The sequence below is a fragment of the Lepidochelys kempii genome, chromosome 5 (genome assembly GCF_965140285.1).
Source record: "Lepidochelys kempii isolate rLepKem1 chromosome 5, rLepKem1.hap1, whole genome shotgun sequence".
Lineage (NCBI taxonomy): Eukaryota > Metazoa > Chordata > Testudines > Cheloniidae > Lepidochelys > Lepidochelys kempii.
Genome location: NC_136384.1, coordinates 4781215 through 4803384, shown reverse-complemented (window position 1 = coordinate 4803384; position 22170 = coordinate 4781215). Strand labels below are relative to the sequence as shown.

General features: G+C 42.6%; 1 protein-coding gene and 1 long non-coding RNA gene across 5 annotated transcripts in view; both read right to left on the bottom strand.

The window, feature by feature from the left end:
- The window catches only part of FAM219A (family with sequence similarity 219 member A), a 140948-nt gene that overhangs the window by 82886 nt on the left and 35892 nt on the right, over positions 1-22170 (bottom strand). The window lies entirely within an intron of this gene.
- Positions 20180-22170, bottom strand: part of LOC140911083 (uncharacterized) — a 37040-nt gene continuing 35049 nt past the window's right edge. Inside the window, exon 2 of the long non-coding RNA XR_012158830.2 lies at positions 20180-20299. This is a non-coding gene — a long non-coding RNA (uncharacterized LOC140911083). The remainder of the gene's footprint in view (positions 20300-22170) is intronic.

The window sequence follows — 22170 nt, the reverse complement described above, 5'->3', positions numbered from 1 at the left end:
CAGGGAATATACTTCAAACTAGACTTCAGGGAAAAAAACAGCAATTCCAAGGCTACATTACAGTGCCAAAAAATAGTCCCTTCCTGCAAGTGTTTGATGTTAAGCATAAAATTGAACAATCAAACAAAAGCCTCACAGATCATAATTGTTCCTGTGGCATTTTAAAGGTCTGGGCTAAGCATACTGTCTTGTTCCTTTTAATCCCTTCTTCCTTTCCTAGCAAAACCTTCCTCCAGGTATCTGCCTTGTGCATCCTTCATGCTCTTTGCTGATTAGCTTTCCCAGGAACTTCTTCCCCGAGCATTATGGCCCACAACCCAAGTACAGGAGTTCTGGTGGAGTTCCGACTGCACTTGCTCCCGAATGTTTACCACAGACACCTGATCAATGTAAAATGTCCCCTTCTTTATTAAGCTGTCATAATTCTGACAGTTTCTAATCCTTCCTGAAGCCCCACTTTTGTGAGGTGCCCACAAAATAAAAGTGCAAGGCATACACATTACCTAAAAGGCACATTCCTCTGCTTCTTCTCACTCTATCTTCTAGAGTGAGAATTTGGAAGGTAGGGTCTATCTTCATATTCGCTCATCTTTTATAGCATTGTCAGTGCTAAGCCAATGAGGAAAAGCAGCCAGCAAAAAATAAATTCGATCTTTAAAATGCTTTCAATTAAAAAAAAATCTGTAGAATTAATATGAGGAAAGTAGTACAAACAATATGTTCATTGCAATGGGAGCCTTTTACATTTAAGGAGCATGGGTTAGGAAATATATGCAGTCTGCTATGCTGGAGATGTTTCGCACAAAGTTACCACCACCAAAGTAAAGGAGGACCAAGGACTCTTTCAACTCCTCAAAGGGGAGTCCCCAAGAGCCCTGCTGCTACCTCTCTCTTCTTACAGCCATTAATTAACACTGCAGGAGGTCCCAGAAACACTTCCAGCTCATTATTCCCTTTTTAAAGTATCCATGGACACAAGATATTTAGCTGAACTAGCCTTCTATAAGTTTCCAAGGCTTCCACTGGTATTAAGTCAACATGCATGGGAAAGAAAGGTGCTGTTTACTTTGCATAGAAGTGTCATCTTCAGCAGGACACAAGCAGCATTGTTTACTAATTTAAGGTTTGTTACATGTGTAGAAAAGTTATATAAAAGAATAAAGCAATAAGATTTAAGATGAACACGTGCACTTGTTATGGAGACACGAATTAGGATTGCTACCTGCTCTAATATCCAGAAGTCACCAGAAGAAATAAAAAAATGAATATATTGGAGTCTCTGTGGATGACAGGTTTCAGAGTGGCAGCCGTGTTAAGTCTGTATCAGCAAAAACAACGAGGAGTCCTTGTGGCACCTTAAAGACTAACAAATGTATTTGGGCATACGCTTTCATGGGCTAAAACCCACTTCATCAGATGCATGGAGTGAAAAATACAGTAAGCAGAATATATATTCTAGCACTCCCATCTTTTCATGTTCTAGAATATATATTCTGCTTACTGTATTTTTCACTCCATGCATCTGATGAAGTGGGTAATAGCCCACAAAAGCGTATGCCCAAATAAATGTTTTGTCTCTAAGGTGCCACAAGGACTCCTCATTGTTTTTTCTGTGGATGATGATGACGATCATCATCGTTATCTGGCTGCAGCAGATTGTTAGAACAACCATTGAAGAAAGATTGCCATTAGTTATTAATTGAAGGCACTTTCACAAAGTGCTCCTTAAATCTTGAATGATATAGTATCTTTCTAACCAGCACCTAATAATCTGTGTGTAAGAGCTGCATTAAAGCAGTCTCATCAATCTTTGCTTCTGCTACTACAGCTCAAAGAGAGAACATGATGACTTAGATGAAATTAACTTTTTAAAAGGCTCATCCACATTCAGCCGAGGCCATATTTTCAACATATTGTATTGCATGCAGATCTACCTCCGTTATTCATACTTGCACAAATGCAAGACACCTAAATGTGTAGCAGTGACCTCCAAACCAGATAGAGGAAAAGGTTGCAAGTGCCCTGCCCATGATGTATCATCACATAATATATCAAAGACACAAATTGTAATGATTATCCTGTAAGCTAGGTGCAGCTGTTTTATTACGAGGTTAAGCTCCTCTGCTCTTTTCTAATTACTCCTCCTTCACATTCACCCCTCCCTTTCCACTCAGCCACTTCCTCTTCTTGCCTCTCCCTAGTCCCAACCCTCTTATTTTCACTGTTGCAGAGCACATTGTCCATGTTTGGTAGCCCATTAAAATTAATCTTTACAAGTTTCACCTGTCAAGATAAAAAATCATTCCACAGTTACATCCCTTGCTTGTGTTCGCACCATCACCACAGTTTACTAAGCTTGGCAAAATTTTAGACCTTCCATTGACTTTTCATTGCTTTGCTTACATGTCACAAACACTGTTCTCTCTAAGCTGTGCGCCCGCACACAGATCCTAAACCCCGTGCACACAGTGAAACACCACACGCACAAAAATTTGCACAGAAGAAATTTTTTGCGCACACCCCCTGTCAAAAATTAGAGGGAACATCAGTTACAAATTTAAAATAGTCTCGGTCTCTGGCAATGATTGTACTGAAATAAAAAACAAACAAAACAAAAACAAAGGAACGCACTCCTACATTTTTGACCTAAATTACTTGATCGTATAGTCCCTTGAAATTATGCTTTGTCACAAGAAGTTGCACAAAGAGTCTGCAGAGCATTATCGGGCCTGGGCATCCTTTCATACTGCAGAGAATAATGATTTGTTTCCAGATGGTATTTCATCGTCTACAGCCAATGAGTTACATATTATATGCTCAAAACAATTAGGGTAAAGGTTCTCTGAATCTCCTGTCTCTTTACACACATTACAGAAGCGGAGAATCATTCATTTCTTGGTTGCAAGAAAACCATGTGAAGTAAAACAAAATGCCTACTGCTGAATATGCATCTGTGCTCTCTGACAAACGAATTTCAAGCCCTCCCACACACCCCCATCACTTTGGAGCGATCAGGAAGCTTTGGATTACTTCCCTTGTGAAAGAAAAGTTAGCAGATTCTGACAGAGGATTACGAAGTTGTTATCCTCTTACATTATGTAAAGTCCCTGCAGCATAATTTTGAGCAGAAATGGATATTCAATTGCACAAACAGCAGAGTTTTTAGCTTCATCTACTACAACAGCTCCCAGGGCTTCTTAGGAACAAATCTCAGACAGTTATAATGGAACCTGACTCCGACAATTCGTAACTGCTTCTTAGTTTTCAAAAATAGCTATCGGACTGAACTGCAGCTTAAGTCAGCGTGTTCTCAGCTCAAGCTTTTCACCTCAAAGGAATTATGCAGGTAGCTTAGCCTGCTGCCTCTATGCCCACAATTACACTGAAGCATGGAAAATGACCCTCTCTCAAATGGACAGTATGTGCCATCTTAATTACTGGGTATTGGACCAAGTTGATTTTCAGTTACAACAAGCCACTGGGCACAGATTTCAGATGTTCCTTACCATCTTGTATAAGTATTTTAGGAATCATATACCTATGAGTGTTACTGTACAGGATTAATTTTTTTAAATCTAAAATTAAAGTACAAAAAGTGTAATGGAGGGGATTATGGAGAAGTATACCAGAAATACCACTCTCTGTTCACCATTGCACTGGTACCATAGTGATGCTAATGCTGTAATAATAATTTAGAGAGATTTAACTCCTCATTGTGTCCAGCGACTACCATCTTTTTCAGCAACAGCTGTTCATCTTAAAATGTACTTATGGAGTAGAAGTGATCAAGAACACAAAACAATAGCAAAGGCTAGTCTGGGCAGTACAGAATATGGAGAGTAAATATGAAAATGAAGGATCACTCTTTGGGAAGAATCCATTCTACCGAAGACCCAAGGAATAGCGCTTCTTATGGAGTCACTTTTACAGGAGAGGAGCTGCTTTTTGTGTCAGTGAGCCTTCTGGAGCCTGATAAGTGGAGATTTCATTAAAAGGTAAAGCATATAAAAGCATTAGGAAGGGCTATTACTGTCACAGACCAAGCAGCCTAGAGCAGCGGGTAATCTCAGGTGGTTACGCTTCCAAGTAACAGGCGAACCCATACCTGCTTAATGTAAATCGAGATCACAGCTATTCAGATGACTCTCTTAAGTATCAAGGCATTGCCCCTTCAATTTCACCTACCTGCTACACTGATAATTTATCCATCCCAAGATGCACATGGACATTTACAATATCATGCTTTGAGTTTGCTACACCATTGAGGAAACTACGATACCATGGTGATGGGAGGGGTTTAAGAACTTAGCTACCTTTACATTTTTATTAAAGCATTTCATGTGACAGCCATTACCATTGACATGCAAAAAAAATAAAGGATTTTCAGCTGTACTCAAAGTCCCAGCCTCGTTAAAAGGTATATAAACTTGTGCAATAATTAAGGAGCACCTCATGTGTATGTTGCCAAACACGAGTGTAAAGATTGTTCCCAATTTCAGAAACTAAGGAAGTAAAGTGTAGTGGACTGAACATGCTATTTTCAAAATATTTATTTTACAAAACCAAGGTAGTTTTGGTTTTTTGTTTTTAAAACAAAGCTTTCCTCATTCACAAACAAGGGACATATTTTAAGTCCTAAAGCAAGAATCTTTCAGTTGTCCAAGCACACCACACATCAGAAAACCAGATCACAGCTGGAAGAACTTTTTGTTTACATCCAGATCTCTTTTACAGAACTAGCTGCTTCAGGGCTGAGAGCAATACATTTCAAGCCTTCATTCTGTATTCTTGGGGCAGGGGATTAGAACAGAGATGGCTTCTTACTCTCAACTGCAGAATTGCCAAGGCAACATTACAAGAATACATTCATGAAAATTACAAGGACCTTTGTATCCACATGAAGGTAGCCAGTTTTAAGGCTGCCAAACAAGGTGGAATAGGGTGGAGGATGCTACTTGCATTCCACTTGGTCAGGGAGCCATCTGTTAAAAGGTTAACTTTTGTTCTTCGGGTGACAATTCCACAGATGTTCTCCAAAAGATCAAAACAAAACCTTGTCCAAAAATAACTCACCTAAGGCAATAACACTTTCCCCAGGAGAGTCAGCGAGGGTACGGTTTCTAAACTAAAGGAAAAAATGTATGAGGAAGATACCATCAGTATACTTTCTGCTCCATTCTTGGCATAGTAGGAAGGCAGATCATAGTAAGTCCAAATGTAAATAGTGAGGCTTGTGTCTTTCATAATCCAAGTAATTTTGTTTCATTTAGTGCCATACTTATTGGATCTCTAAACGGAGTGCACAAGAATCACAATAAGGTATTGATCCCTCCCCTCAGAAGACCTCCAAAGGAAACCATGCTTTCAAGTGGATTCATTCAGAGTTTAAGACTCTGCATTATTAAATATTGGCTGTGAACAGAGGTTAAAGGAAGGAGGAGCAGGGCGGGGTGTTAAAAGCAAAGAAATCCTCCCTGCCCCCCGCTTTCCCGTTTGGGTGAGTAGTGTCTCTTCAAAGTTCCTTGTCCTCCTTGGCTGAGGCAGTGAAAGCACTCACTCCTGTTTCAGCCTACTTTAATGGCTGCAAACTATAGTCTAGTCAAATCTCAAACTCAGCAGGGTGGGGCTGTATCAGTACTTGAATGGGAGACCTGTAGGCAAAACCTAACGATACAAGAAGTGTGTTAATGATTTAGGAGGTGGCAGCTTTTCCCATTGAATCAGGACTGATCCAGTGGTGACAAGGCACTGTGCTGGAGGACGTAGTCTTTCAAATGCTGTAAAACCAAGGTTCTGACCACTTGTGACTCCTTGGCACTTCAAGAGTAGAGAGGTTAGCTTCAATGTCCTACCAACTTGGGGTATTACTGAGTCCCTAAACATCCCGCTATAGTTCCAACTAGATACACCATTCTTTACTTCCTGTGCCAATTTGGAACACTGCTGTGCACAGTGAAACAGCTGCTACGTTCCACCCCAAAGACTGCTACATTTCAGTGGTGGGTGAAAGTTAGGGTGACCAGATGTCCCGATTTTATAGGGACAGTCCCAATTTTTGGGTCTTTTTCTTATATAGGCTCCTATGACCCTCCACCCCCGTCCCGATTTTTCACACTTGCTGTCTGGTCACTCTAGTGAAAGTGTAACCACACACTTCAGTTTCTACACTCAGTAAATTTTGCAAAGCACTTGGAGATCCCTAAGATTAAATACAAAGTTATATAGCAAGACCATCAACACTTGCCTTCAATTAGGCAAGAGTTCCAAGCACCAGCTTAGAAGCACCTGAACAGAAAAACACTCCAAATGGCAGCTACCATTATTTTTCCCTACACACGAAGTCTGCATCTCTTTTACTCAGCAGGTGACAAAAAACTCGACAAACTAATTAACGGTAAGTAACCCTTTTTAGAAGCATTGCCTAATGCACCTCGCTAAGACAGAGATAAATTACTATTGCCCTTCTATACCAGACTGCTTAACTTAAAGCCGTGTAGGAAAATGGAATCAGGACTTTCAATTTTTTTAAACAAACAAACAAACAAACCTAAACTTCCCTTGTTCTAATAGACTGCACTCTCACTTTAAAGGGCTCAGCAACACATTACTAGCTGCTCAGGATGGACAGTATCAGGCAAGAAACTGTGTGATTAAGGCCATTGCCCCAGGCTAACTAATTTTCCACTGGATAGGTCTAGTTCACAGTTGACCTATTTATTGTATGGGGAAACCTAATTGTAGCAAGTACATTCTCAGACTGGTCAAGTCATAATAAAGACACATTTAGCTTATGAAGGCAGCTTTCATTTTCTAATTAGAAACACTCGCTATTTCAGCTGGCCTTCTTTAACGTGTTTGTAAGTTTCCCATTCTATCATTCCATGCTGCTTGTACAAAATCAGCCACGCTGACAGACAGACTGCGGTCAAGTCACAGCAATAATAAAGAACAGGACAAAGACAAAGCAGTTAGGCAGAGTTTTGGTGACTCTTAGACCTGGGAGGATCTGCCCATGCGTAAGTGGGTATTTTACTGAGGCAGCGTTTCTATGGGTTAGATCTGTGAACTGCAAAGAGGACTCCTGGGTTCTATTCCCAGCTGTCCCTGGATCACTAGGTGACCCTGGAAATCAGCCTGAGTTTCCCCACAAGGAAAATGGAAATTCTACCTACTTCGCAGGAAGAGAGGATTTGAGGAACGGATTTCAGGATTAAAGGCATATGCAAGAGCTTAGCATCCACCATGTGGCAACAGAAGAGGCATAGACTAGCACTCACCAATAAAGGCTCTTCCTCAGTCCTTCAAAAGCCACAACTAAACATGATTCTTCTGACCATTTAGAGTTGCCAGCAGCCATCCCATTTTCTATGAGGAAAAATGACAGACAGCTATGTTCTTAGCGCTGGGTGGGAAAAGGAAGACATCCCTGAAGAGCCCCGCAACCCTTCCAAATGCTAAATGCCAAATGCTAAATACTTTGAAAACCAAATTATTGCTGGCACAAAGTGACAGATTTCCATCCGATGAAGTGGGCTGTAGCTCATGAAAGCTTGTGCTCAAATAAATGTGTTAGTCTCTAAGGTGCCACAAGTCCTCCTTTTCTTTTTGCAGATACAGACTAACACGGCTGCTACTCTGAAACCTGTCCTGGAGACGGTCCTAACACTGCTTCCCTGCCAGTGTTGCTGAATTCTGTCCCCAGGAGAACACAAAGGTAACAGGATGAAGACTGTTTTAGGGTTGGTTGTGGGTTTTTTTTTTTTTAAGAACAGGGACTCCTGTCCTCCGGAAATTGGTCCACATGAAAGATAGTAGTTCTTAGTCTAGCCTGGATCTGAAATGGCAGCTTAGAGATGAAAGGTTTTGGATCCTATCATCAGTCACCTGAGTCACACAATCTTCATTTCTAGAGTATTTTGAATGGCATTTGGGGAAGTAAGGGACGAGAAGGTTGCGAGTGAAAGGTCCTAGCTGCTTGGTTGTTTCAGGATAGAGGAAGGGGAATAAGTGGGAAGATAAAATGGAAAGATGAGACATGTCTTGAGTAGTGAGTTTTGGGCCTCTTTTAAGACTTACTATGTTTTTCTGACTGCATCTAAACTGAACATTAAGAGGCAATGGGGCCCAGGATGGCAAGCCTTTCAGAGTGCTATGGTTTTTTGTCTGCCAACTTTGGGGACCTTGTTTTTACGGTTCACAACCTTGCTACAACATTCCATAATAATCCTTAAAAGGCAGATAATGTTATCTGTTCTTAAAAAAATCTGGCCACGCACATTAGTAGAGTTTCTGTTTCACTACCAGGATCCCAGGCTGTACTGGTCGCAGTTAGTGAAACATGGCCTTAAAAAGATGTTACCTAACACATTGAAAGATGCAGTGAAAGCCAAGTCACGAATCTTTAAAAAAAAAAAAAAAAAAAAGAACCTAAAGCTAACAACAAATGGAATTAATTCCCTTTTGCAGCTGAATTGTCTTGCTGCATCACCAGAAGCCACAATATCCCCCATTCTTCCCCAGATGTCAGCCAGACACACACACGCAGCAATGTGAACAGAACTCAGGACAGTGATACACATTCACACGAGTCAGATCCCCACCCTGCAAAAGTCAGAGATCCTATAGCAAAGAGATATATATCTATATTTTTGCTGCTGTCTGGCTATTCTTTCTAAAAAAAGACACGTAGGTCACTGATTGGTGGTTCATTAGCTACGCTTAGTGTGTAGAAGTTTCATGCTTAATACACAATGGAAGACCGCAGATCTGTGGAAATCTGGAGAAATGCCAACATTTTAATGGTGATATTTCAGATTTACACTCATGTAAAGTCCAAGACGGCCCTATTTTGCTTCGGCAGATCTAGCTGCAGCAGCAGCTGCCGCTGCCCATTTAAGAACGGTTATCACAGTCAAAGCAAAATTAAGGACGATAAAAGAATGCAACAGCTAAGATTAAGTTTATTCTTTTAGAGCTAAACATTGACACATGCACATCTGCATATAAGGAACATATGAAATGTAAACAATTTATTGTCTTTTTAAAAATATTTTTCGATTAGATTTCCTAGCTAAGAGGTCTGTTTAAACACACCAGGCATTAAAGCCAGCAATCTCAATTATTAAACCTGAAATACTCATGTTTGTGAGAAGAAGCAAGGAAAGTTCTTGACATGGTCTGAGAAATAATTAGGAATAACCTAAGAAAATTACACTTCTTGGAAACAGTTGATCAGAGATGTTTAACAAACCGTTAGATGAGTTTACAAATGAAATTCATCTGAGTTTAAAGTTAAACAGAGGAACTAGGGCAGCTACACAGGAAATGCTATGAATCTCCCACCAATCAGGCTGCAGAAAGGAATAGGGCTGGAGAGAAGAGAGACAAATCTTCACCACAGGAGTAAGTCCCTGTAAGCAACAGCACCCATCTCCAACTAAACATGATAGATCCTCTAGCATTTCCTGGTTGATTGAAGATATTCTAGAATAGAGTCTGTTGTCATCTATGCAGACTTTCACAAACATCTATAGTTGACCCCACCTATTTAAAAACATCTGGCTTGTAGATAACTAGCTAAAGCTGGAAACTGTGTGGCCAGTATGCACGGTTTTACGCACATATATTATACTGCTGTCCCATCTGCAACGTACACCAGTTGCATGGCCTGCAATGTAAGATTCAATAGCAACAGGACTGAATTTCAGAGATCTTCTTCCAGAGTTTAGATACATAATGTTGCTCAGGACACATTCTAAATTGTAACTGGCTAACCAGCCATCATTATCTGTGATATGGGGATAAGGTCAATTAGCATTTCTCTAGCAATATTATGGGGGAGAGGGAGGATTAGCTAAATGACTTGTACTTTGTATAAATCTCTCACAGTGTTCAACAAATTCTATTATAGTAGAAAATGACCACCATCTCTCTGAGGATCACCACCATCCTTTACAATGGAAATAAAGGATGAGTGGTGCAGTGGTTAATGTAAGTGGCTCTGGGCATTCCCAGGGTGCAATCTGGACTGATGGACAGCGGTGTCCCCTCAATTCTCCAACCTGGGGTGTCTTTTACACTGAGAGAGCAACCACTCCTGGTCTGCCCACACACAGCCTCCAGCATTTAAATCAATCCCAGATATGAGTGCTATGCCAGGCACTCATGAATCACACTGTGGGCAACACCAGCCAACTCCCAGTCCCAGACTTTCCCCCCAAAATGTGCATCTTGTACTGCACAGCAACCTCCTGGACAATCCCAGCTCATATAAAAAGTCTGTTTCATTACTAGAAAATGATACACACAAACTGTTCTCTCAAATGGAGTTTCCCAAATACGTCAGTCTACTGGCTTAGCTGAAACACTAACACAAGTTTATTCACTACAGAAAGTTAGATTTTAAGCGTTTGCAAGTAGTGAGGCATAAAAGTCAGAATTAGTTACAAAGAAATAAAAGATAAAATGCAAAATAATACCTAACTTAACAAGCTAAGTGAATTCAAAGCAAAAAGTTTCTCTTCACATGATCTAGGAGTCTCACAGCCAGGAACTCTCCCCCTGTTCTCTGTTCATTTCCTTTTCCTTCAGTTGTTGTTGAAGGCGTGAATAGAGATGAAGGGAGAGATATTTTGGGGTCTGTATTCTCCTTTCTTATAGTCCGCTTTCTTTGAAAATCAGCTCCAGCTGAGGTTCAGGAGACAGCCAGTCTGTGGAGACGGGAACCTCCAGCTGTTCGTTGCCAAGATGTAAATTTCTCACTCATACCCTTTTTCCTGTCAAAGAATGGCCGCTTAGCCAGGTGATAGTCCATTTGATTCTCTTGACAGCTGGGTGAGGCATCAGTTTGCCTTTTGTCTCCGAGGAGCTGATTTGTGACTGTTTCCCCAAATTTAGAATACATCTTAGTAACATCACACAGTATAATGTTATAACATTACATACCTTGCCACACATTACCAGGTCAATAATGATCAGCACATTATGAGTTTTCAAACGATACCTCACAAGCATACTTTGTACAAAATCTATCAGTTTTTTTTTAAAAGGGTGAGCATAGGGATACAGACTGTCACAGTGGTCTGTTTTACAAAGGCATTTATTTAAAATGTAATGGTTGCCATATTAAAAAGTTAGCTTTTACCAACAGTAATTGCTCATATCCCTTGATTATTACCACTTCTCCCATACTAGGAATAGGAGATAGCCGCTGTAGTGCTTGGCGAGGGTTAACTTTAATGGTTTCTACCATAAATTAGCTAACGCTGGGTCAGTTTCATGCATTTTTGGGTAACTGATAACAACATCTTTCCTTTTAGTAGGTTAGTTTATGACCTCTTTGCTTCCACTGCTGGTTTTATGATGTGCTACTAGCATACCCTCCTTTCAGTTCATCTCAGCCCACAAGATATTTTCCACTCCTTGCTCTGGCCATGGTGCTGAATCATCAAGCCATCACATTTAGGTCCATCTGTGCTGGAAAACTGAGGGCATTCTGAAGTAGTTTACTTAAGTTCTCACTGAGCTTATCCAAGGCTCTAAGTGCATTATAAATCGTATATGAGAAGATACAACTTTAAAACACTAATATTAAATGGATGATGATAAAGTTATGCTGGCTGACAACACCCAGTGAGAAGTCATTGTAACTCTCAAACCATTCCTTGGAAGTCATTTATGACAAGGTCACTGCCTTGCCTTGCCAAGGGTTTTCAAGAATAATTTTAAAAGATATGCCCCATTCACAATGGGTTGGCATCAGCCATGCAATCATGTGATCGGCAATCACAGACAGTTAAGGTAGTTTTTGGGGGAAGCGACCAATTGGGTGTGATCTTTTTCTTTTGAGCCGACAGCATCTTTATTAGGATCCCCATGACTGGGGCAGAGTAAAAGAATGGCAGGTAAGCGAAACCAAAAAACTAGTGATAAGCCAATTTTAGAATCAGTCACACACTCTTTGCATGCATGAGGAGAGTGACCTTTGCATTATTCCTAGCTAGGATGGGATTCTAATGCAGATTAATAGGCAGAAATGGGTTCACTTTTCTAACAGTCTGTTTAATAGAGTTTTTTTTGCACATGCAGTCCTCATCCTTTACATTCTTTCCTCACATGCCTTCCCACTTCAGTGCATCTAGACCAGTGCAATGGTTTTCTAAAAGTGGATAAGCCCATCAGTTCACTTTAGCTTATGAAGACTCAAGAAAACACTTTATTTTGTGAGGGGGAAAGGGAAGGGAGAGTTCTCATCCATAACGTGCATTCTGCAACAGACATTTCTGCTTAGGCAGCACAGCAAGACAATCACTCACAATCAGAACTTTGCCCCATGTTTGCTCCGACCCTTTTAACAGTGGAGGATTTTGCAGATTAAACTAAGAAAAATGGAGTCCAATCACTATATTAGTTACAGGCATACAGTTCCCACTGAAATCAACAGGAGTTGCACATGCAGTTGACTGGATAACCAGGCTTGTGATTTTAACTGGCCAGAACCTGAATTCAGGCTTCTGAGTTTTTTTCTGTAACAGCTGATCACTACAGCAGGGAGTTGCATTACATTTCCAAATCATTGGCTCCAAAATGTAACTGGATATAGGTTCTCGGAGAGTAATCTGTATAAGGAGCCAGTTGGTAACTTTCAATTCTTGCTTGAGAGCTGTAGTAAATGTGGCTGTACTGTACCAAATGCAGGTGGGAAAGACCTACTTCACCTAATTGAGAGTAGTAACGGTGACTTTGCGTTTATACAGTTCCTCTCATGTCAATGTGCTTTACAATTAAGAGAGATCACTTTTATGAGAGGTGGCTACTTTCCAGTGGTAGTGAAACCTGGTGTTAGTGTGTTACTTGGTGCTATTTATACCAACAGTTTAAGACATGAAGCATAGGTTATCTAATCCATAAGAAATTGTATGAGAAATTTAACTGGACAAAATGAAGTTTCCTAGGACATCAGCATTAACTCCTCTATTGTTGACTATAAAATCCCACTGTATTAACTGCTATTTTGGAAACTAAAAAAAAAAAGAAGTCATCAAGATTATACAGAGATTAAATTTTAGACTAGAAATCTGTCAGTATAACCTGTTGATTTTTTGGATTACATCAGAAATTTCCTCTTTCCAGGAGGGAAAAAGGTGAGCCTCATGTGAGTGACCCTGTCATCACTTGGAACAAATGCAGGTTGCAGCCCCATGTGTCCCCAAACTGCTCTACATTGAAGCAAACTACAAACTGCCTCTGACTGGTGTCTCACAGCTTGCCCACCCACTGGGGTCCTTAGTTTACTTCCCCTTTTTGGTTCAGAACAGTAAATTATTGCTGCCTTGTGCCGGCCTAATGCTGTTACCTGTTAGTCCATGTCAACAGGAGCAAACTAAAGCAGGCAACTGAATGCTTGCTGAGAGTTTCTACAGTTGCAGAAGTGCTGTTCAGAGGTCACATGTGAAAACTTCTGCGGCAGCGTTGAGAACAGCAAGCCTAGTTCATACTAGGTCTAGCTTTTTTTCTTTTAGCTTCTTCTCCCATAAGCATCTTTTTGGTGTAGAGAAGTCATTTAGCTAGCTAGGGAAAACAGCCAAGAATGTTTCCCTGCAGGTTACAACCATAGCACAAATTCTTAATTAAGTTAAAACTCATTGACAAAAGGCTCATTAGCATTGGTTAGGATGACTACATAAGATCAAACATTTGACTGGAAAATGACCAGACTAAAATATCCATGGCAGATTTGCCTCTTCCACATTTTACTTTTTTTCCTTTTGTGAATTCTCTTCTTGTATAACAACGTTCTCGCTGTGTCAAGCTTCAGTAGGAAGAGTCTACCCTGCAGAAGGTGAAATGTTTCATAGTTTTACCTATTTAATAGTGAGGGAAGTTTTTTTAACCTGTTGTGTGTCAGGGTGTTCTGGGGTCATACCAAAGGTTTTGCTGTCTAAAACAACGCCTGATGGGTCCTGACTCCCTTAAACAGGCAGCAGCTCACCTGCAAAATGCATGGGCAAAGACTTAAAAAATTAATTGTGTTCATCTAGCTGATCTGTCAAACCCCAGTTTCTTTTACAAGATTAACCCTTGAGTCTGGATGGTAAACAGATTACAGTCTTTCACCTTCAGATCACTGGTTTGAATTGTAGACCGTATTAGTAATCACTTAAATAAGCTTATGAAAAATGAACTAGTGAGTCTCAGTCCAGTTGGTAGCGGTCAGGTGAGCACATCAGAGAACAGACGTAAGCACCCTTTACCACAGTCTCGCAATGGCCAAGGACATAGCGGGTATTGATACTCTATGCCCTCACACCCTTTTTCAATAGGGGACTAAGACTTCAGAAGAAGTTTACTGATGCATCAGTGGTCAGGAGGAAGTTTTCCATAGTGAGAGAAGGGATCTACTCTATACCATCACTTCCTGTAATATCTAAGCTTTCATGTACAAGGTAATGAAGGCTTTAACTCTTACAACCATAGTGAAAGTTCTCTGAACGTGAACTCATGCAATGCTGCTTGCCCAAGTCTACAGAGAGCCCCAGGGCCTCTGCTGCTGCGGTTCATGTTTTCTCCAGCTACAGCATAGTAACATTAATCACACTGGTTACCTTTCAATTTTACTATTCAGAACACTAGGGTTAGCAGGAAAACTGAAAAGAATCTGATCAGTTTCACTCTGCTGCTTTAGGAGCAGTCTGATCAACAAAAGTCAAGCGCTAGGGAAGAGGACCCACAACAGACTGGGAGGTTGCTATTCTACTTAAGACCCTTCCCTTTGTAGCACTCATATGGGCTTGTCACCAGGAATGACATCAGTTAAGAGCTCCAATTCAGGCATCTAATTTCTTACTGGTCACTGGCTAGACCAGGTGGCCTGAGGGCCACATCAGGTTTCCAAAATTGTATGGACGGTGGGTTAGGGGAGACGGTGGGTTAGGGGAGACTGTGCCTCCCCAAATACCCAGGTGGGGCCCGGCCCCCAATCTGACCCCCCTGCTTCTTGCCCCCGAGAGACTTCTACCCCATCCAACCCCCCTGTACCCTGTCCCCTGATGGCCTCACCGGGACTCTTGCCCCATCCACCACCACCTGCTCCCTGTCCCCTGACTGCCCCCCCACCCCCCTCCTTCCTGACTGCCCTCCTGGGACCCCTGCCCCCATTCAACCCCGGTTTCCTGCCCTCTGACCGCCCCGACCATCACTCCTGAACTCCCCTGCCCGCTAACTAACCCCGCCATGCTCCCTTACTGCACTGCCTAGAGCACGGGTGGGTCAGGCCGGGGCTCTGCAGCTGCACCGCCCAGAGCATTGCGCTTGTGGCACTGCAGTGAGCTGAGGCTGCAGGGGAGGGGCTGGGGGCGAGCCTCCCAGGCCGGGAGCCGGGCAGGAGGGTCCCGCGGGCCGTAGTTTGCCCACCTCTGGGCTAGATGGAGCCCCTGAGCATGATAAAGGGACAACACATAAGAATCACAGCACTTTCTCCTTCCCCGCAGCAGACAGGCGATGTATGCTGCCTATACATGACACACTGCCATTCCCTCAATCTTTTTGTACTGACCTTTGGAGAGTTGGTGCCTGGTACATTTTTCAAACCCTGTATGAGCCCAACAGATGATACACAACACCTTGGGCTTTAACGCTATGCCTCTTGGGCGATGAATGTTTCCTCTCTCCAGGGCTAGACCAAGGTGAGATCTAACCATAGGTAGAAAACAGAACTTCTGGGGCAAACGAGCCAACTGCATTGTTCTTGAGTGACCCTCACCTCCAGCCAGCCTAGGGTGTTCTGCATCAGCCTGACTTTACAAGGGAGTTAAATGGAGCGAGTATACAGCCAGCCCTAGGGAGAGCAATGACGTACATGACACCTCCATGAAATCAGTTTAGTATGAATTATATTGCAATGTTACACTAGAATAACTCCGCTTTCTACCAATAATTTAGATTTCAGTCTTAACTGAAACACTACCTTCCTGGACAGAGAGAAACAAGCAATTAGTGGTTAGCTACACTTTCCCTAGAGCCCTCACTGGGCTATGGGGAGAGATCAGGCTGCCTGTATAAGGACAAATGCAGTGCACTGAAATGCTTTCCTTGCAGAAGTGGCTGAACAAATCAGGCTTCCAGAGCATTGCAGCCCAGTCTGTTACATAACTGAGGAAGTGTTGTGTGCAGAGCTCAGTAACCAGGTTTATTCTGCCTCATTACCATCTCCTTCAATGCCCTCCCCCTTCTCTACTTTAACGGCTGTCAGCTGCCTTTGCAGCAGATTTCTGAAGGAGAACACCTGGGATTCCTGTTACGTATTATTGGAGAATACCTGGTGTGGTAAACATGTTAAAAATGGTTACACAACGTTGGTATGCTGAATGGTCTATGTTTACACTGATTTTGCTTCAGTGTCATCCCCTGCCTTTCTGCTCCTAGTTACAGGGCTGATGGGGACTGATCTCTAAGGTCACAGCGCATACATCTCCACAACCAAATGAGATAAGGGATGTCTTTGTACAAGGACATTCTACAGATCACTGTCCAAGTATCAGATCTGTATGCATGAATGAATGTTTATTTTGATTTAGGCTTTGAGATAGAAGCAGCAAAACACAGAACACCTCTAATGAAGATGGAGCAGGAGCACTGACTAGTAGTCTTATCTCGTCTAGTGCCTACAATGATGTAGGAGAAAGCAAATATAATTTTAAAGGACCAGAGTCACTAGTGCAGCTTTCTGCTATAATTAAGGCCTTCAGGGAGAAGGGGATTTTCTCCCATGTCAAGGTCTCCGGTCAACTGAGATGTGTGTTGGAGCAGGTGGAAACTGCCAACTTCCCAACCGTCAAACCTCTGTTTGCCATTGCAACATATTCCACTTCAGAGAAACTTTTCGGTATCTTTAACGTTAAAGAAGCCACGATCAGTCATTCATACTGCAGCACTGCATAGTTGAATGGAAGAACTAGGGTCGCAGCTGTTGAAGACTAGAGGCGGAGAGGAAAGGCCAGAAGCCCCCAAAAGGGACAAAAACAAATTGATCCATAATTTTAAGAGGGACTGCTGTTTGAACACAGTCAATGGTGCCAGCAACTGGTTCTTTTTACACGTTTGCCCTACGGTAATTCATTGTGTCTGTTATAAATGGACACTCTGGCAGGCTGTTAGAAGATCTATTCCCTAAAATAAACCCTTCTGATTTTCCTTAAGAAAAAGCAGAGTGATGGATACGGTACCTTCAGTCCTACAACTGTCTTGCAACAGTTATATGTGGCTAACATTTAGCTAGATGGTTGAATGATTTCTTTTAGGAGAGGTGATACTGCACTTTTGAGTGCATCCCTCATAGAATTAGAAAAGATTAGAAGAAGTTTCCTTGGTTCAGCTTTCTTTTATTTCCATTCTAGAGCGGTAGTGCTCCCTCCAAGATTTTGGTAGCCTGGATTTCTGAATGTCTTTATCCACAGCACAAACAACGGTCATACAAGATTCAGAGGAGCAGCCGTGTTAGTCTGTAGCGGCAAAAAGAACAGGAGTACTAGTGGCACCTTAGAGGCCAACCAATTTATTTATGCTGAAATAAATGTGTTAGTCTCTAAGGTGCCACAAGGACTCCTGTTCTTTTTGTCATACAAGAATTTCTCAACTCTAACTGAATTGATTAGCTACAGAAGTACTTTCTCCAATTCATCTAAGGTATTTATAATCCATCCGTGGTACTCACTCCAGTATTTATGTGCCACACAGAAGTTGAAGTGTGGGTCTACTTCAAAAATTTACTCTAAAAATGTCATTGAATGAATCAGTGAACCCAGATCAAAGTGTGTGCTTAGTTTTCTAAGAAAGTTTTTTCTGACTACTAGCCCTGCAAAATGAACCTGGGATCTCTCTTCTTTTCATATATTACCAGTAATAAACATGTTGCAGAGTTACAGTTACATCTGTGCAACCATGTTGAAGATTCATGGTCATAACTGGAAGACAACAGGGCTATAGGTGTCAATGAGGGCACAATCTGGCAGTATGTCTACAGAGTAATTAAACACCTGCAGCTGGCCTGGGTCATCTGATTTGCAATTGGGCTGTGGGGCTGTAAAATTCCTGTGAAGATGTTGGGCTCAGGCTGCAACCCGAGCTCTGGGACCCTACTCGGTATCCCATGGTCATTGTTCCACTGCTAGGCAATATGATGGGATTTTTCTTGCAATGCACTGTGGGATACCTATCAGAAGCCACTGGAATTCTGGGACTTCAAACTAACAAATTCCCATGACTTGTCTTTCTTGTGAGCCAGCACCATTTTCAAGCTGCTGTCAGCCAGCATGGATGGAACAAAGCAGCATGCATTGACACTTAATAGAGAGACTGCTGCAGCTGCATTTGCAGTTGTGTAGCTGGATGACTTTGGGAGTCAGCTGCCTCACTGCTAAATCTATCTGGATAGAGAGGGATGAAATCTAGCACTTAATTGTGGATGATTTTTTCCTGGAGAAGCTTCATGCAGCGGAGAGCTGTTTCTGGACTTGGGGAAACTAGCACTGAACGGTGGGAAGGGAACGATGCAGATGTGGGATGGCTAGCAGGGGCAGCAGAATTTCAGGATGACAAAGGCCACTTTCGTAGAGATCTGTGCAGAACTCACCCAAGGCAGAACACCAACATCAGAGTTCCCCTCAGTGTGGAGAAGTGAGTGGCCATCACCATCTAGAAGCTTACCATGCCTGATCAGCTTGGTGCTGATAGATCAACTGTCGGGGTTGTCGTCATACAGGTGCACGCTGCTATAGAGAATGGCGATGCCCTGTGTCAGAAAGCTTGGAAAGCACAGACAAGCAATGATTTGCATGGTTGCGGTTCCTAAATTGTAACAAGGCCCTTGATGGGACCCATATGTCTCTTCTTTATCCCCCACACTAAGCCTCAGAGTTCAACAGAAAAGGGGTATTGCCTCATGTCTCCAAGGCCTGGTCAATCCCTGTGGTATATTAATGTTCGGTGGCCTTGAAAGGGTCCACGGTGCCAAGACCTTTAGAAATTCAGGAGTGAAAACCTCAGCGAGAAAGGGAATGTCTGCTCCCATGACCATTATGGACATTCCTTCTAGGAGACCCAGCTTACCCTGTTTTCCTGGCTTCTGAAGCCTTTTTACTGGATACTTGGATAAGAGAAAGGACTGTTCAACTTGTCCATGGAGTAGCTGCGGAATGACAGGGGAGTGTGCATTTGGAAGGCTGAAAGGGAGATGGAGATGCCAGAGGACAAGGCTGGAGGCTACTTGTGTGAAAATTACTTGATGCATTTGCACAAAATCTGTGAGAGCAAGGGACAGAGCTTCATCAATAGGCGGCAGATGGAGGTGCAGAGAATTCTGGAAGGTTATGAACAGCCAGAGAGGCTGCCTCTGCAAACAGCAGCAAGCCACAAGCGCAGGCATACCTTGTGCTTCTATTTAGAGGCTAGGAGCTAAAATACAGAAATGACATTTTATTGTGCATTACATAAGGATTTCAGTAGTCTGTAAGGATTTTATGAAATAGAAATTTGATGCTTTGTGCAATGATATTATGAATGAGCATTTTATTATGTTTATTGCAGGTGTAATTTTATGAAGCCATTGAACCCTTTTGTCAATAGCAGCCTTTACTGAACATCAAATAGTGCAAATAATAAAACTTTTATTGAACGCAGTGCAAACTTCAAAGCAATAGGACATAAAACACATAAAACAGTGAAAACTTTATGGAACATAATAGTACTGATGTGACACACTTGCCTAAATGCTTAATGCACATATCTGTGCTATTTTGGTCACAAACATGGGTTGGACCAGGGTTTAACTGCTGTCCTTGCCGTGGGATGTAGAATGGCAAGAAAATAATCCATCACTTGTAGCTGGGGTGAAGGTAGGGTTCCAGTATTCACTGATCTCCCTGACTTGGGGTGTGGAGAGAGGTGCCTGTGGCTGAAACTTCGGGAAGGATACCACTGTTCTCAGTATGCATTGCTCTCAGTGGGCTGCAGAACATGGCTGGGTTGGTGTGGAGGTGCAGATACTGAGCAGGAACAATTGTACTACAATGTTCTCTAGCAGGACTGCCTACTTCTGCATCAACTCCATCAGCTGTTTCTGCATCTCCCGACTGCCCTCAATACAGTCCATTGTCAATGCTCTCTCCTCTCTTTGCAAGTAGACCTTTCCTCCACTCCCGTGTTCTTCTCCCTCTTCCAGGAGGCACAAGCAAGATTCTCACATATATTATCTTCCTTTTCTTCTCCCAGAGATCTGTCAGACATTCCGAGGTTGGTAATAATCCTGTTTGTAAGGGCAACAGCACATCAGGCACAGAGCCGAGAAACAGAACAAATTATTGTATTAATTCCTGTCTCCAGGAAACAAATACTAAAATGTTACTTTTTCCCTCAATTTGAGAATTCCATTCCCACAGTCTCTTCCCAGTCTGGGGTGAGCCTGGAGATAGAAGTTTCCCTTTGCATAATGCCCCCGTACCACTCTGGATCAGTGGTGGGCCGCAGGGGACTGGGTCGTAATTGCTTGTGTACTTCTGCAGGTTGTTCTTACTTCAGAGGATGTTACCCAGAGGCATATCAAGAGGCAGAGAAGGGTCTTGTTCAAAAAGGCAATGGGCAAACGAGCAAGATAAGCAGCAATGCTGTTCACCAGAATGCTTCCCCCCACTCCCTACCCCAAGATGCTGCAGGACTGGAAGGACTATGGTACCTATATGGCTGCAATGCATCTGCAGAGCAGGACAAAGTGCACTCCAAAATTAATAGACTTCTACAGTGACTGTTCTGAACCCAGAAGGTTAACAGAGCTGTGGGTGATTAAAACTAGCCGAGTACCTTATAACCTATGCATTTGTAAATGTCACACACTGGGAAATATACCTTAACATGCAACGGTAGTGAAAAGCTCAGGGCATTGCTCCAACTGTGAAGCAAAGTACTTTTTATATTGAGTTCTCTTTCTGTATCTGCCACTTCAATAAAACATGCCTGCATTACAAGAGGTTCGGATTTTAGCCCTTGCAGCCCCACCAGCCTCAAATAGGGAGGGGAAAGGAGAGTAGGGGAACAGTGGTGGAGCAGAAGGGACTATTTCAGAGAAGTGAGTGCTGTGTAGTTCACATTCTAATGACAAGGACACTTGACTGGCATGGGTTGCAGACAGTTGGGCAGGAGAGGGACGGTTACATAGAACGGGTAAAGGAGCCTTGGGTGCCATTATGGTCAATGGCTGTGGGACATGAAAGTTTTACAAAAATAGCTGCTGGAGAGCTTAAGCTGTCCAGTGCAGACATCATTTTAACCATGGCGGGAGTGGGAGGGAGCTATAAAAGCTGAGCAGGCTCGGAAAGGTTGCTAGTTCACATCTGCCCAAAATGGCAGTGGCCATTGGGTAGCCATAACAAAAGTTTTTAAGAAACCCATCTAGGAGTTGTGCTGTAACAGAGCACACAGTGTTCACTGAAAGACATTTGCCTGGTTTTGGGAACCATCTCTTCCTCAGGCTTTTGCATGGGAAGGAGATCTTGACTTTCCAGGGAAATCTCATCAGGAGTCCAGGTTGGGATCCGTGGCCTCTTGGCTGCAGTCCACAAAACCACAGGGTTTGGTGGTGCCTCACTGGCAGAAATCCATTTCAGCTTGTGATAGATGGGGCAGGTGCTAGGAGCTAGCTAGAGGGTCTTGTTGCTGTCCTCGAGTTTTTGCTTTAATATTCTGCTAGAGCATCTTTCCTTTGTTATACCCCCGGAACTTGTCACTCCCAGGAGATATACACTCATATCTTTGCATTCTGTGGGCTGCTGTTAAGGCAAGACCCGACAATCTCCTCTCTACAGATAAAGGAAACCCATGATCTCTGCGTAGCTGCATGAGGCGTGGCTGCTGTAAGGTTGAGAAGAACATGCAACCCCAGGGATTCGTAATTGCAAATGGGGCCCATCTGATTGCATGTCAGCATTTAAACAGGCAAGTAGCATCAGTTCAACATGACCTCAGAGCAGCAGAGGGCATACAGGTCAATCCATGTGTTAAGCAATACAGTGTGGGATAACTGTGGAAGGTAGAGGCAGAAGAGTTAATTCATCATTCAAATTCACCCAAACTTTTTCCTGGGCCTAGCTCACCCTGAAATTGACTCAATCCTCTTTTCAGAGT